The sequence below is a fragment of the Equus przewalskii genome, chromosome 7, assembly GCF_037783145.1.
Source record: "Equus przewalskii isolate Varuska chromosome 7, EquPr2, whole genome shotgun sequence".
NCBI lineage: Eukaryota > Metazoa > Chordata > Mammalia > Perissodactyla > Equidae > Equus > Equus przewalskii.
This window is the reverse complement of record NC_091837.1, coordinates 89,276,871-89,289,235: the sequence shown is the minus strand read 5'-3', so window position 1 is coordinate 89,289,235 and position 12,365 is coordinate 89,276,871.

The window sequence follows — 12,365 nt, the reverse complement described above, 5'->3', positions numbered from 1 at the left end:
TCATGTCTCAGAGTAAGTGTCCATCGTGAAAATGACACGTTTCTACAAAATAAAATCAGGTTGACTATAACGAAGATTCTTGGACACATGTTGTTTTGCTTAATTGTATCCTCGTTGTAATTCTGAAGGAAGATATTATGACATTCTCAATTTTACAGGTAAGTAAACTGAGTCTTAAAGGAGTCAACTGATTTATCCAATTCCCAGAGCCAATAAATGGAGGGACTCCCAGGCTTTAATCTAGGTTTCCCGATGACAAACTCATTTCCTGCCAAAAGGATGACTTCACATATTGAACCCCTGAGATGTGCTAATACTGATAATACACACTATCTAATTCAGTCCTCATAACCACATTATCAGGTTGGTATAAATAATCTCATGCTTTTCCTGAGGGAACTGATGTTCAGTGACTTTAAATGACTAATTTAATTAGGATTTAAAACCATTTGGAGGGTAAAAAACCAACAATGATAATATGCAAGCATCCTCATCTCTATAAAAACTATTTTTCTCATCAACAGTGAGTTATTTATTTGGTTTCTCTTTATGGGAATTTTGTTGGATTGTCTGTTTTTAATGAAGCACCACCAACACTCTTTACCAGGACCGGAAACTAGGTTTTGTGGTGTTCCTTCCCTCTCTGGCTCTGGGTTAGAGTTTGTCAATGAAGGGCACTCAGACAGGATTTGGAAGGAGGAATGGAGTGGAAGTCATTCTTCTCAGGAAGTCACGGCGGGCGGATGCAGCAGCTTCGTGGCCGCCTCCACTCACAGTTCTCCACTGTGGTGACCGGACGTGGAGACTCCAAGCACCTCAGTGAGCTGTGGCTTTTTTCCAGTCCCCATGCTCCAGTCTTAAGTCCTTCTGGACGGCTTCTCCAATCCTTCAGCTGCTGCCTTCCAGACTTTTCTCTCCATGGAATCTCCAAGTCTTATATTAAATTCCTTATTCTTGTAATGCTATTCTGCTTTCCTGACTAAGCACAGAATAATACAGTGGAAGATATCCCATGGCCTCTTCCAGATTGTGGTGTTGCCATCATAGGGGCAGTGATTCTTTCCTGAAAGAAAAAGAGTTGTCCTTGGTGGAACACACTTGAAATTTTAAAAAATTAAATATATCGCAATGTTTCCTTAATTCTACCTGGTTGATTGTGGGGGAAAAAAAGATAGAAGGCATCAGAGAAATAATCAACATGTACCAAGAAGCCTGTGGAAATGATAAGGTGAATGCATGACCCTAATTGCTTTTACAGGCCAAGTGGTGCTGTCGAGAGAAGAGTAATGATGTGTGTTGGCTTTGACATGAGGTGGATCACACACGCATGTGCAAAAGGATTTTGAGATCATAAAAACAGAAATAGTAACAGTAGTCTTATTATAGTAATAGTAAGTAGTCTTACTATCTAGGAATGAGACTAAGGATTTCATGTGCTATTGATATGCATAATGATATTAGTATATTATATATTGACTATATTTTAAAAGTTTGTACTCTAGAAAATGTATTTCACTTTTTATTATTAATATGGCTACCATTTATTGAGTGTATACAAAGTTTGAGCCAATCAAGTTTATAAGAAATATAATTTCTTATATATAAAAATATATAATATTTTTTGTGATAGGTAATGTAGGGCAAGATTAAGAAAACAACATTTTCAGGTAAGCATATATTTTAAAAGCCTGGAGTTTTTGATCATAGATCATAAGATAAGATCTAACTATGCAGCAAGTGGCAGCATATTAAATTATATACGGTGGAAAAAAACAACTTGTGTGAACAGTATACAAACCTAAACATATAAAATGATAGGACTGTTACTGATGCAGTCATAAAGATTAATGCAGAAGAAGTCCTTTGAAAACAAGTCCTGCTATTAAGTGCTCGATGCAATTACCATTATGAGATCTAGCCCCATCCATCAGTATCCAGTAAATCAAGATTAACAGCCTGCTCTCTGTTACAGGTGTTACTCACTTCTATTCTCTCTGTGTCTCTGAGGGATATGGATAAAGAATCTTTGTTCATGGGACTGCTGTGAATTTGCTATTGAATGGCATTACTATCGATGTATCTACAAATATTTTATTTGACTTTCAATAATTTGATCAAAACAGTTACATGCCATGCTGCCAATCTGTGAATAACACAGATTTTAGACAATGTTTTGTGAACATGAGTGAATACTGATTTGTGAATTCAAAATCTAATTTATTAAGCATAATACATGCTCCAAGAACAGCATGAAAAAGAACTAGATCTATAATATGGTAAATGTGTAGTGAACTTTTCCCGCACTGTGTCACAGAGAACATGTCTGGGGCCTATGACAATCGAGACTATCACTTACAATGACAACAAAGTACCTAATTTCTGCCTCTTTTGCTTGAAATGCTGAAGCTCTTACACCATCACAAGGAGTGGGGACGAACTGCACAGATGCCCAGGAGGAAACCTACCTGGTGGTGTTTGCCTCCGTGTATGTTCAACAAGGTTATGCCAAGTTTTAATGTATAAACCCAGAAAATAAAACAATTGTCTCAAAAAAGTTGTTGTTGTGTTCTTGGGAGACTCTATCTTGGTTACTTAATTTTATAATTTAAAGCTTCTATAATATCCACTTTTCCTGCTTATCGTGTTACTTAACCTTCATTTTGGCTAAGACACTATCTGTCTCTGCTCTCCAGTCACTCTCAGTACCCCGTTGCGTGTATTCCTGTTGGGTGGTTCTCACTCCTGTATTCCTCAGTCCACCGCCCTACTGAGCTAAACATTAGTCCAATGAGCCAGCAATTAGGATAGAAAATAGCCATCCTGCTAGACCGAAAACTCCATAGAGGGCAGGCACCATGCATTTTACCTTTTTTTTTCTTTCATTATTGTTTTAAAGATTGGCACCTGAGCTAACATCTGTTTGCAACCTTCTTGCTTTTTCCTTCTTCTCTCTAAAGCCCCCCGGTACATAGTTGTACATTCTAGTTGTAGGTCCTCCTGGCTCTGCTGTGTGGGACACCACCTCAGCATGGCTTGATGAGTGGTGCTATGTACACGCCCAGGATCCGAAATGGCAAAACCCTGGGCTGCCGAAGCAGAGTGCACAAACTTAACTACTTGGCCACAGGGCTGGCCCCGCTTTATACCTTTTAATTCTGGCTCCATATACTGCGTCTAATATAGCTCCAGGAATACAGCAGGCTTTCAGTGTGTATTTGGTAATGAATATATAGGTGATTTAGAGAAAATACGCTTAAAAATAATAATTTATGTTCAGTTTCTTTTTTTTGTTTTTCATGTCGAGAGATCAGCATGCATTTTGAATATTCTAGGAAGACTTCAAGATATTTAACTTTAGTCTGTGGTTTCCAACACCAGTGCATTTTTATTGTATAGTTGTGAGCTTGGCAGCAGTAAGATGTGACCCCTGGATTCAAAGGCTCATACGTACAAACATTTATTTCTCACTCTCCTTACATGTCAGGGTCTCCAACAGCTCTGCTCCCCATGTTTCTTATTACAGAAGCTAGTCTGAAGGAGAAGACCGTATTGACGACATGCTATTCCCATCGGGGAGGAAAAAACAAGAGTTAGAGGAAACTCAAGTGATATTTCTGAAGCTTCTGCTTAGTCTCGGCTTACGCCACATTTGCCAAACCTGTAACATGGCCGAACCCAGAATCAGTGGGGAGGGGTGTAAAATTGTCTCATAAAGAAAGGGGGAGCAAACAGTTAGAGACAATAATACAATCCAGCTCACCTCTCCATAAAATTGATCCTGTAAAGGAGGTATCTTTCAGAAAGGTACTTCCATTTTAAGTATGACATTCAGGGACCAGAATTTGTTAATTACAATGGTAGAAATCCGAAAGGTCTTTGGCATCCAACACATTTAATTTGAGCCCTACAATTAAAATATCTGTGATCTTTCTAAGATTCATGGTTACCTGCCCTCCCTAAATCTTAGCGTCAGTATATGCAAAAAATTGAGCTAAAATACCCACCTTAGAAAGTTTTTGTGGAAATGGTATGATAACATGTAAAAAAGTACCAAGCACAGCTCCAGACTGAGAGAAGCTCTTGCTCTGTCTCTTTCTTCCTCCCGCTCCTTTCTCTTGAATATCTTTATGCTGGAATGAACACTTAGTTTCATCGCTTTGCACGGTAACTTTTGACTCTGTGAAATCTTTCTCCTATCATTTTAACACCTTAGCTAACTTATCACCAACTGGCATTGATATTGAAAGCTGGGATTTGTTCTCCACCTCCAGGTCCTGGGGCTTCAGCTGCTTTCTCTGTCTTCCTTCAGGCAATCTATTCTTCCAACCTACAATATTAGAAACAAATAAAGGAGTGGTTTTGTTTTTCCTTTTTAACTCTAGAGATCAGCTAGGCGTCTGTCATTCCTTCAGTGTTTCCCTATATCCTTCTTCATAAGAAAAGTATTGAGAAACTTATATAAGAGTGTAATTACCAGCAGCATGAAATTCAACTTTTCAATTTCCTTCTTGAAGAAAAATCTCCCCTCTCTTCCACCCACAGTCTTTCAAAGCATCTCAGAATAAAGTGTCTGTGTGTGCCGTCTTCCAACCTGAAATAATTTGACAGATTGCTTCTGAAACGAATCTAAACTAAAATCAAAATATGAAACTTAAATTAACAAATAGAACTAACGCTGTATACATAGGCTTTACCTAGCTTCGTGACAATTTGACGGTTAGCTGTACTGGTTCTCAGGCTTTTTGTAGAAATCAAGAGTGTTTATTAGTTTGACTTTTGACTAGCAACAACAAAAAATAAATTTTATGGTAAATATTTGAAGTGTTATAATGTATGCATAATGATATATGTAGCTATTGTACTTTACAATAAAGTTTTGCCATAAAGTAATTTAATTATGCTCATGTAAAAGCCTTCTCATTTTTATGTTTCAAAAAATATATGTTTATTTAATTCTTCAATCATGGCTTCACACATTAAAGTAACATTTATAAAGTGTAGGATCTGTGCCAGACATTTATATTGAGATCCAGAAATGTAAATATGAACATTCATGTTCTCAAGAGAAAGACAAATGAATATTTAATTATAGTACCATAGATTCAACCATACAGAAATATAAATACATAATATAATTTAAACTGAGTATTGTGAATTTAATTATAGTACCATAGATTCAACCATACAGAAATATAAATACATAATATAATTTAAATTGAGTATTGTGAAAGCAGCTAATTCCCTAAGAAAACTAGAAAGATATATTCTAATATGCCTGACACCGGTCTGATTGTTTTACATATGTTTTATATATGTTGTCTTCTTATGATCACACAATGACAATCATCTTCTCTGGCAGAGGTAACATTCAAATGCAGTTTGCCTGGCTGCAAAACCTGTGCCACTTAAATGACTCTTAAGCTGGGAGTCAAAGGAAAATTAGGAGTTTTCCTGGTGACGAGGCTTGTTAAGTGCCCTCCAAGGAAGGGGACTGTTGCTGGAGTTTGTAAAAGGGAACAGTATGTTCTAGGTGCTCTGCCTGGGAGGTGAGACCAGGCAGTAAGTAGGTTGAGGCCAGGTTGTCTAATTTTCATTGTGATGGTCTTGCTCAGGTTACCTTTCTGTAAATCACTATATCCACTCACCATTCACTCTTGCAATTCAAACTTTTCTGGACAACATACTGGATGTGCAGGGACAATCATGAACAAAAAGGGAATGGTTCTCTGACTTTGAGAGCCTTATAGTCACTAGCAGAGGAGAAGAAAGTCATCAAATAGTCTCACAAACCAATGCAAGATCATGGGGAGGACAAGCTCTCATTCTTGGAAGGTTGGTGTGAGAGAAACTACCCTGAGACCAGAAAGTAGAAACCTAATTAGTCTGAACCAGTTGTATGTCAGTGATGCTCTCGGAAATTTCGGAAATTTCTGTGACTTTTGCTGGGCAGGGTTTTCTGGATCCATTTTCAAATTATCTGTATGCTGTTAATGCTCCCTGCCTCCATCACCATCTCTTGTTCTGCAACCTCCAAAGATTTTCTAATGTTTGTTTTAGCTTTGTGGGGGATCAGAATTTGCCATCCCAAAAATGTGTCTCTTTGGTTTAATTATTTTGAATAACAAAAGAAACTTTGACCTTCTCCCTAACTCCCTAAAAGACTTTAGGATAGAAGAGCTGTTTCCGGAAGGAACTATCATCACACATAACTATAATATACTATGAGCCAGGTGTGGTAGGCAGGGAGAACCTAGTAAGGCCCATTTGATCCAAGTCTTCTCCATGTCTCATTGTCTTTGCAAGGCATGGCAAACATTTGTTTACCAAACCTTTGCTTTTCCATCTCTACGTGAATTGCCTTCCTCTCCTTTGAAGTCCCAAGTCACTACCCTCAACATCCTCCTTTGTCTTTAGCTGGAGATAGCATTTAAGGTGGTAGCTTCAGCCATTTTGTTGAGTTACTCAGTTTTCCTGGGTTTCTCCCATGTATACATGTTATTAAATTTGTTTGGTTTTCTCCTGTCATTCTGTCTCATGTAGACTTAACTTTTAGACCAGCCAACATAACCTAGAAGGGTAGAGGAATATTTCTTCCTTCCCTACAGCTTCAATCCGTTCAGACTGCACTTGATCAACTTGCAACAAAATAAATTCCTCTTTACTCTCAGTATCTTTGAAGTTTCTCTGGCCTTTCCTTTCTCAGTCACCATGTATATTATTTTCCATCAATTGCCATTACTGACATTCAGACATCTAAATTTCCTAATCTGACAGCCTAAGCATTTCTTTGGTACCAAATTAGCTTTTCAGAGACCCGGTTTGCTTTACAACTTCTGTTTTAACCTGACGTCTTTAGTGTCATCTTACCTCCTTCATCTTTCAGATTGACTTTTGACAACCCCTTATGAGATTCTGTGTCTTTCCTGCATTCCAGAATACCTGATTTTATCAGTCTGGTGTGGCTGCCCCTCTACTCCACTCCCATAGGTTTGAATTCATCCTCCATAGTGTGTTATTGCAATGACAGGTTTCCTTGGTTACTTCTCTCCATTGTATTTGAATATTGAGATGAGAGATGGTCCTATTTATGTTTTACCACTGGAACCCAGCAAAACTTCTGGTGTAGGTTATGTCCAATAAACGTGTGTAGAATTTATGAGCAAATGATGACACATTAAGAGAAAGTCAACGTCCTTCACCCCAGTCTTACAAGAAAATTTTTCCAAGTATTCTTGTCATGATTTCCTACATTTTTCTCCAAAAATTACTGTTCATTTATTAATAACTAACATGCATTATGAATAAGTAGACAGTTTCTATCAATTAACCCATTTGAACTGCATTACTGAGAGGGACAGAGTGGTTGGGTCTGTTTGTTTCTCTGCTGTAAAAGTTTCCCAAGTACAAGGTGGATGCTGTGAGATTTTTTTATCCCTTTTAGAACCTAGGGACTGAAGCAGTACCCTTCAGGAGAAATAGCAGAGAGAATTTAGACTAAAAAGCTTTCCCTAAATAACTAAATTGTTAACCAATATTAATTATAGCAATTATAGTATTCCTTTTTATAAAGATAATTGAGGTGTTGGAGGTGATAATGAAAATATGTGGTTTTAGAGAATGCAGATTTAAGGGGGTAAGATGAAGCAACATAGTAAAACTTTAATATAGAATTTAGCACATTTGAATCATATTTATTTATTAACTTCTACTTTCTTCAACTCTTTAAATTATTAGCATTATTTATTTATGTTTTTGGCAGCTTATTTATGGAACAAATGGAACAGTATAGATATAAGGATATTTCTTTCTTTCAGAAAGAAAGATGGAGATCGCTATTTTAATTAATTTATGTTATTAAACATAGTGCACTTATATTGATAATTTATTGTCATTTTTTTCAACTTCTTCATTTCTACCCCATCACTGCTTCCCTCGCACCAGAAAAAGAAACTCCTTTCCTCCAGGCACCGCCACATCAGGGTACCACAGTTACAAATATTTTGTCAGTGGAAAGTTTGTATGTAATACATTTTTGTATGTAGTGCACTTTTTCTCTTATCAGGAATAAATATTTAATTATTTATACATATTTATAAATAATTGGAGGGATCTAATTGCTAAAACTGAAAAGGTAAACTGCCAGTGAGCGGCTCTAATTAATCATTATTAAGGTTGCACCCAGTATCAGATCCAGATGTAAACTAACATTTTTACATTATTTCTGTTTTTTCATCTTTGCCAAAATCTTACTACCTTCTCAGTCTTCTTTGGGAATGACGCTGACTGGAAGTGAAGGGGAAGCAACTTTTGCCTTCTAGTAAAAGGAAACGATATCAAATGACCTACCTCGCATAAATGTGGGCATTTTAAAAAATGTATTAGAGAGTATATAGTCAGGGTCTTGCCTTTTGGTGGAGAGAGTGTGCAAGCTGAAAGTAATGATCATCTAGTGCAGGCTAGTGGCTTCATAGATGACAAATTGACGGCCAGAACAGTCACGTTACTTCTCAAAGGTCTTTCAACAGATCAGAGAATACAATTTCATTCTCTAATTACTTGTTTGGTGCTGCTTGCATAGCATCCCACAAAGTAAACTCTGTTAGGAAGAAAGAAGATAGATCGAAATGCGTCTGCGAAGCAGATTTCATTTTCTAAAACCATATTTTATTCAATACCAACAAAATCTAAAAGGGGAAGACATTGTCTCTTCAAAAAAAGAAAAAAGAAATACTAGGTCTCTTTAGTCATAAGGTTATGGAATTTTATGATTTCGTGAAACATGCTGGAGGTGGAGAACCTTGGGAGGCCCAGAGGAAATGTAAGCTGCAGCCACTTTGGCATACTAATGATCAAATCAGTTAACACAGAGCCTTAGGTGTTGCTATTGTCACTGCAGATAAAACACATCCTTTTGGCTTGTGGAGATTCTGGAGTCGTTTCATGAAACCAGATGGGTTCTAATTAATGCAGCAGCTGTACACAAGCCTACTTCTTTTTATTCCTGACTGGCAGCCTGAGATCCATTTGGGATTTACCTAATGAGTTTATTCCAGGAAACTACCATTGGCATTAATTAACTCTATGGTATGAATATGGGAAACACTTAGAAGATTGTTAAAATTGAGGTGAGAATGACAAACTCTCAGTTCTCTGCACCTTTAGACTCTTCAAATTTAAGAATTCTTTTTTAAGAGAAGGAATAATAGCCCCAATACCATCTAGAGTCTCTTGGCCTTTAGAGTGTCGCCCATATTTCATCCTTTTTCTTTAGTAACAGAGTCTCAATTTTGTTCAGACCATGTGCCTAGTTAAGTTTTCACTTCCCCAGCTGGGCATGGCCCCATGAACCAGTTCTAGTCAGTGACATGCACGCAGAAGTTTGCTGCAGGGATTCTGCGAACATCATTGTTTTTGACCACAAAGCACACAACTCAGGTGGCCCATAGCTTTTACTTCTTCCTTCTTCTCACTTGGACTGTTGACATGGTGTCTGAAGTTGAAGTGATTATTTTGATTTCATAAGGACAAAATCCCCATGATGATGGTGGCAGAGCAGAAAAATGGACAGAGTCCAAGACTGGATGGCCTCGCGCCTCCATGCACCGCTCTGGGCTGGCCACTGTAACTGAAGACTCCAGGCCTCGTTTGGCTAAGCAGTTCCTAGCTAATACTCAAACCCCATGGATGTCTAAGCTCTCCTTGGAATATTTTTGTCAATTAAGTCAAAAAAGTCTTGTATTTTATTGGTCACCTTTAATTGCAGGTGATAATGAGTTTGCTCACTGTCCTGAACAGACAGGTGAGAAAATCCAGCCTCTCACTTTCTGCTCACCAGACCCACAATCTACTCTCACTTGTGAATAAAGAAGACTTTACTGGGGCCGGCCCAGTGGCACAGCGGTTAAGTACGCACGTTCCGCTTTGGCAGCCCGGGGTTTGCCATTTGGATCCCAGGTGTGGACATGGCACCACTTTACACACCATGCTGTGGTAGGCGTCCGACGTATAAAGTAGAGGAAGATGGGCATGGATGTTAGCTCAGGACTAGTCTTCCTCAGCAAAAAAGAGGAGGATTGGCAGTAGTTAGCTCAGGGCTAATCTTCCTCCAGAAAAAAAAAAAAAAAAAAGAACACTTTACTGAACAATTAAGGATCCCCGGGAGTGTTTCGTGTTGTTGAACCCCAACACATATTCAAAATCACATAGGAGAGATTTTTAATTTGTTTGTCTTGGACCTCACAAAATGGAGATTTTCTCGACAATTTTCCTTGTAAGGACTAGGTCCTACCCTCCATTGGATCTTTTCTCCATCCCTCAATTCTCACTTTTATGTTTTTATATAGCTTCTCTTTGAAAGCTTAAAAGCCGTTCTCTCTCTTTATCTCATGAGCAAAGGTTTGACTCTTTTCTTTCTGAAGCCATGATACCAACACAAAGCCTGACTTTCTACCTCAACTGTGCATTAAAGTGTTATGTGTTTGTTTATATTTATTCAGAAAACTTTTATTGTTATTTTGCTAAGATGCATATTGGTAGCAGTCATTAAAACAAAGGGATTGTTTTTACTTTGTTGTAAGAAACAATTTATGCATACATCTTCATATGGATTTGTGTCATTTTATATTTCTAAACATGTATATTTAAGAGGGCCCTAGTAATTAAATTTCTACTTCAGAGGGCAGATATAGTCTTTATAAATGGCTTCTTAAATATCAGTAGAAACTCAGCGGACTTTGAAGAGGCAGGAAGTGTTGCATAGTGGGAAGCTCAGACAGCCTGGCAGGCACTCAGTTGTTGTGTAACCGCTCAGATCTCTGCATCTCCCTGAATTTTCATCTATTACACAGACATAACGACACTGTGGTCACTATATGGCTTCCAAGATTAAGGAGACTATAAATATAGGCTGCCTGAGATAACAAAGAAATGCTGTAAAATGGCAGAGTTGTTGTGGTTGATTTTCTATTGAGAAAGACGAGAAATCTTAGTTTTCAGATTTGTGGACTCTATAACGTTTTAAGCAAAACTAGATCTGAATTTTGCTAGTTACCATTTGCCTTAAATTTGAATTTGCAGTATACAGTGTATTGAGTATTCATTCAGGAGATGGGCGTGTTATCCCAGGTCCTGATAACTACGCCACTTGGCAGCACGTGACCATATGATGATTACAGATAACTAGAACACGAAGGGCAAGGAGCACTCTCAAACAGACTCAAAATGGAGCTTTCTTGTGCTGTAAACTCTTCACGTGACGCACCACCACCAGCACCCTAACCGGAGTAGCTTCAGGATGACTCATTTTAAAGTTCTCCCTTTTTCTGCAAGTAGAATCATCTGTAGATAGTTAAAGTGAGAAGAAGCAAATGAAAATATGATGAAATGCAGCTGACAATCATTAACCTAAATTAACACCCACCAGCCCACAGAGACAGCAAGCAGAACAAAACCAGGAAGCTTTCCTGTTTAGATTTTAGAGCTTATGCTACCATGTGATGTAAATTTCTATCACTTGATCCCTCTGGAAGGGTTGAGCCTTTATGTTTTAGAATCATGGTCAAGATTACCCTCATAATCCAGAAAGAAGAAATGCGTTTGCTTGATTGTGCTTATTTTCCAGAAGTAACAGACAATCACACAAATAGATAAAAATAGATAAATGTTTCTCACATTTTTTAAATTTCTGCAAGAAAGAAAACTCCAATCTCATCTTGAAATTCTTATATCTTCCTCCAGTTTGGTAAGCTATTTTTTTTCCTTTACTACCCAATTATTTTGGTATGAGATGTGGAGTAATCTATATTTGAGGCGTGTATATTGCTTTAGGAATTTTGGATTTAAAATGTTCTTGATATAAAAAACACACATCTCGGTGGTCATATTAGCCTTCTTCTCACCATGCAGAACGTCTCTTTCCAATCCCAGTAACACATGCTGAAATGCCATATCGAAAAAAATAGCTTAAACATGAAAACCGTCTACTATTTCATGACTTATTTCCCGAAAGGTGTCCTTTATGGTGGAATGTTAGGTGGAAGCTGATGACTCAACATCGTGCAGATATAATGACGTCTTTTGAAAGCAGGAATTCTTTACGAAAGAAGTTTTGCTAAAGTATTTTTATACTTTTATAATATATAAAAACCCACATTGTATGATTCCATAAAAATACATTAAGAACATATTTTAAAGTTTAAATAATAAGAAATACTTAAATGATTACACTATTTTATACATTTACGTAATATTTTATTTTATTATAATATAATAATATTTTATTACTTAAATGTACAAAATGGTGTAATCACTTAAATATTTTTTCTAATAGCTGTTTATTAAGTGAATCATTGTCAAGGAATGCCAGG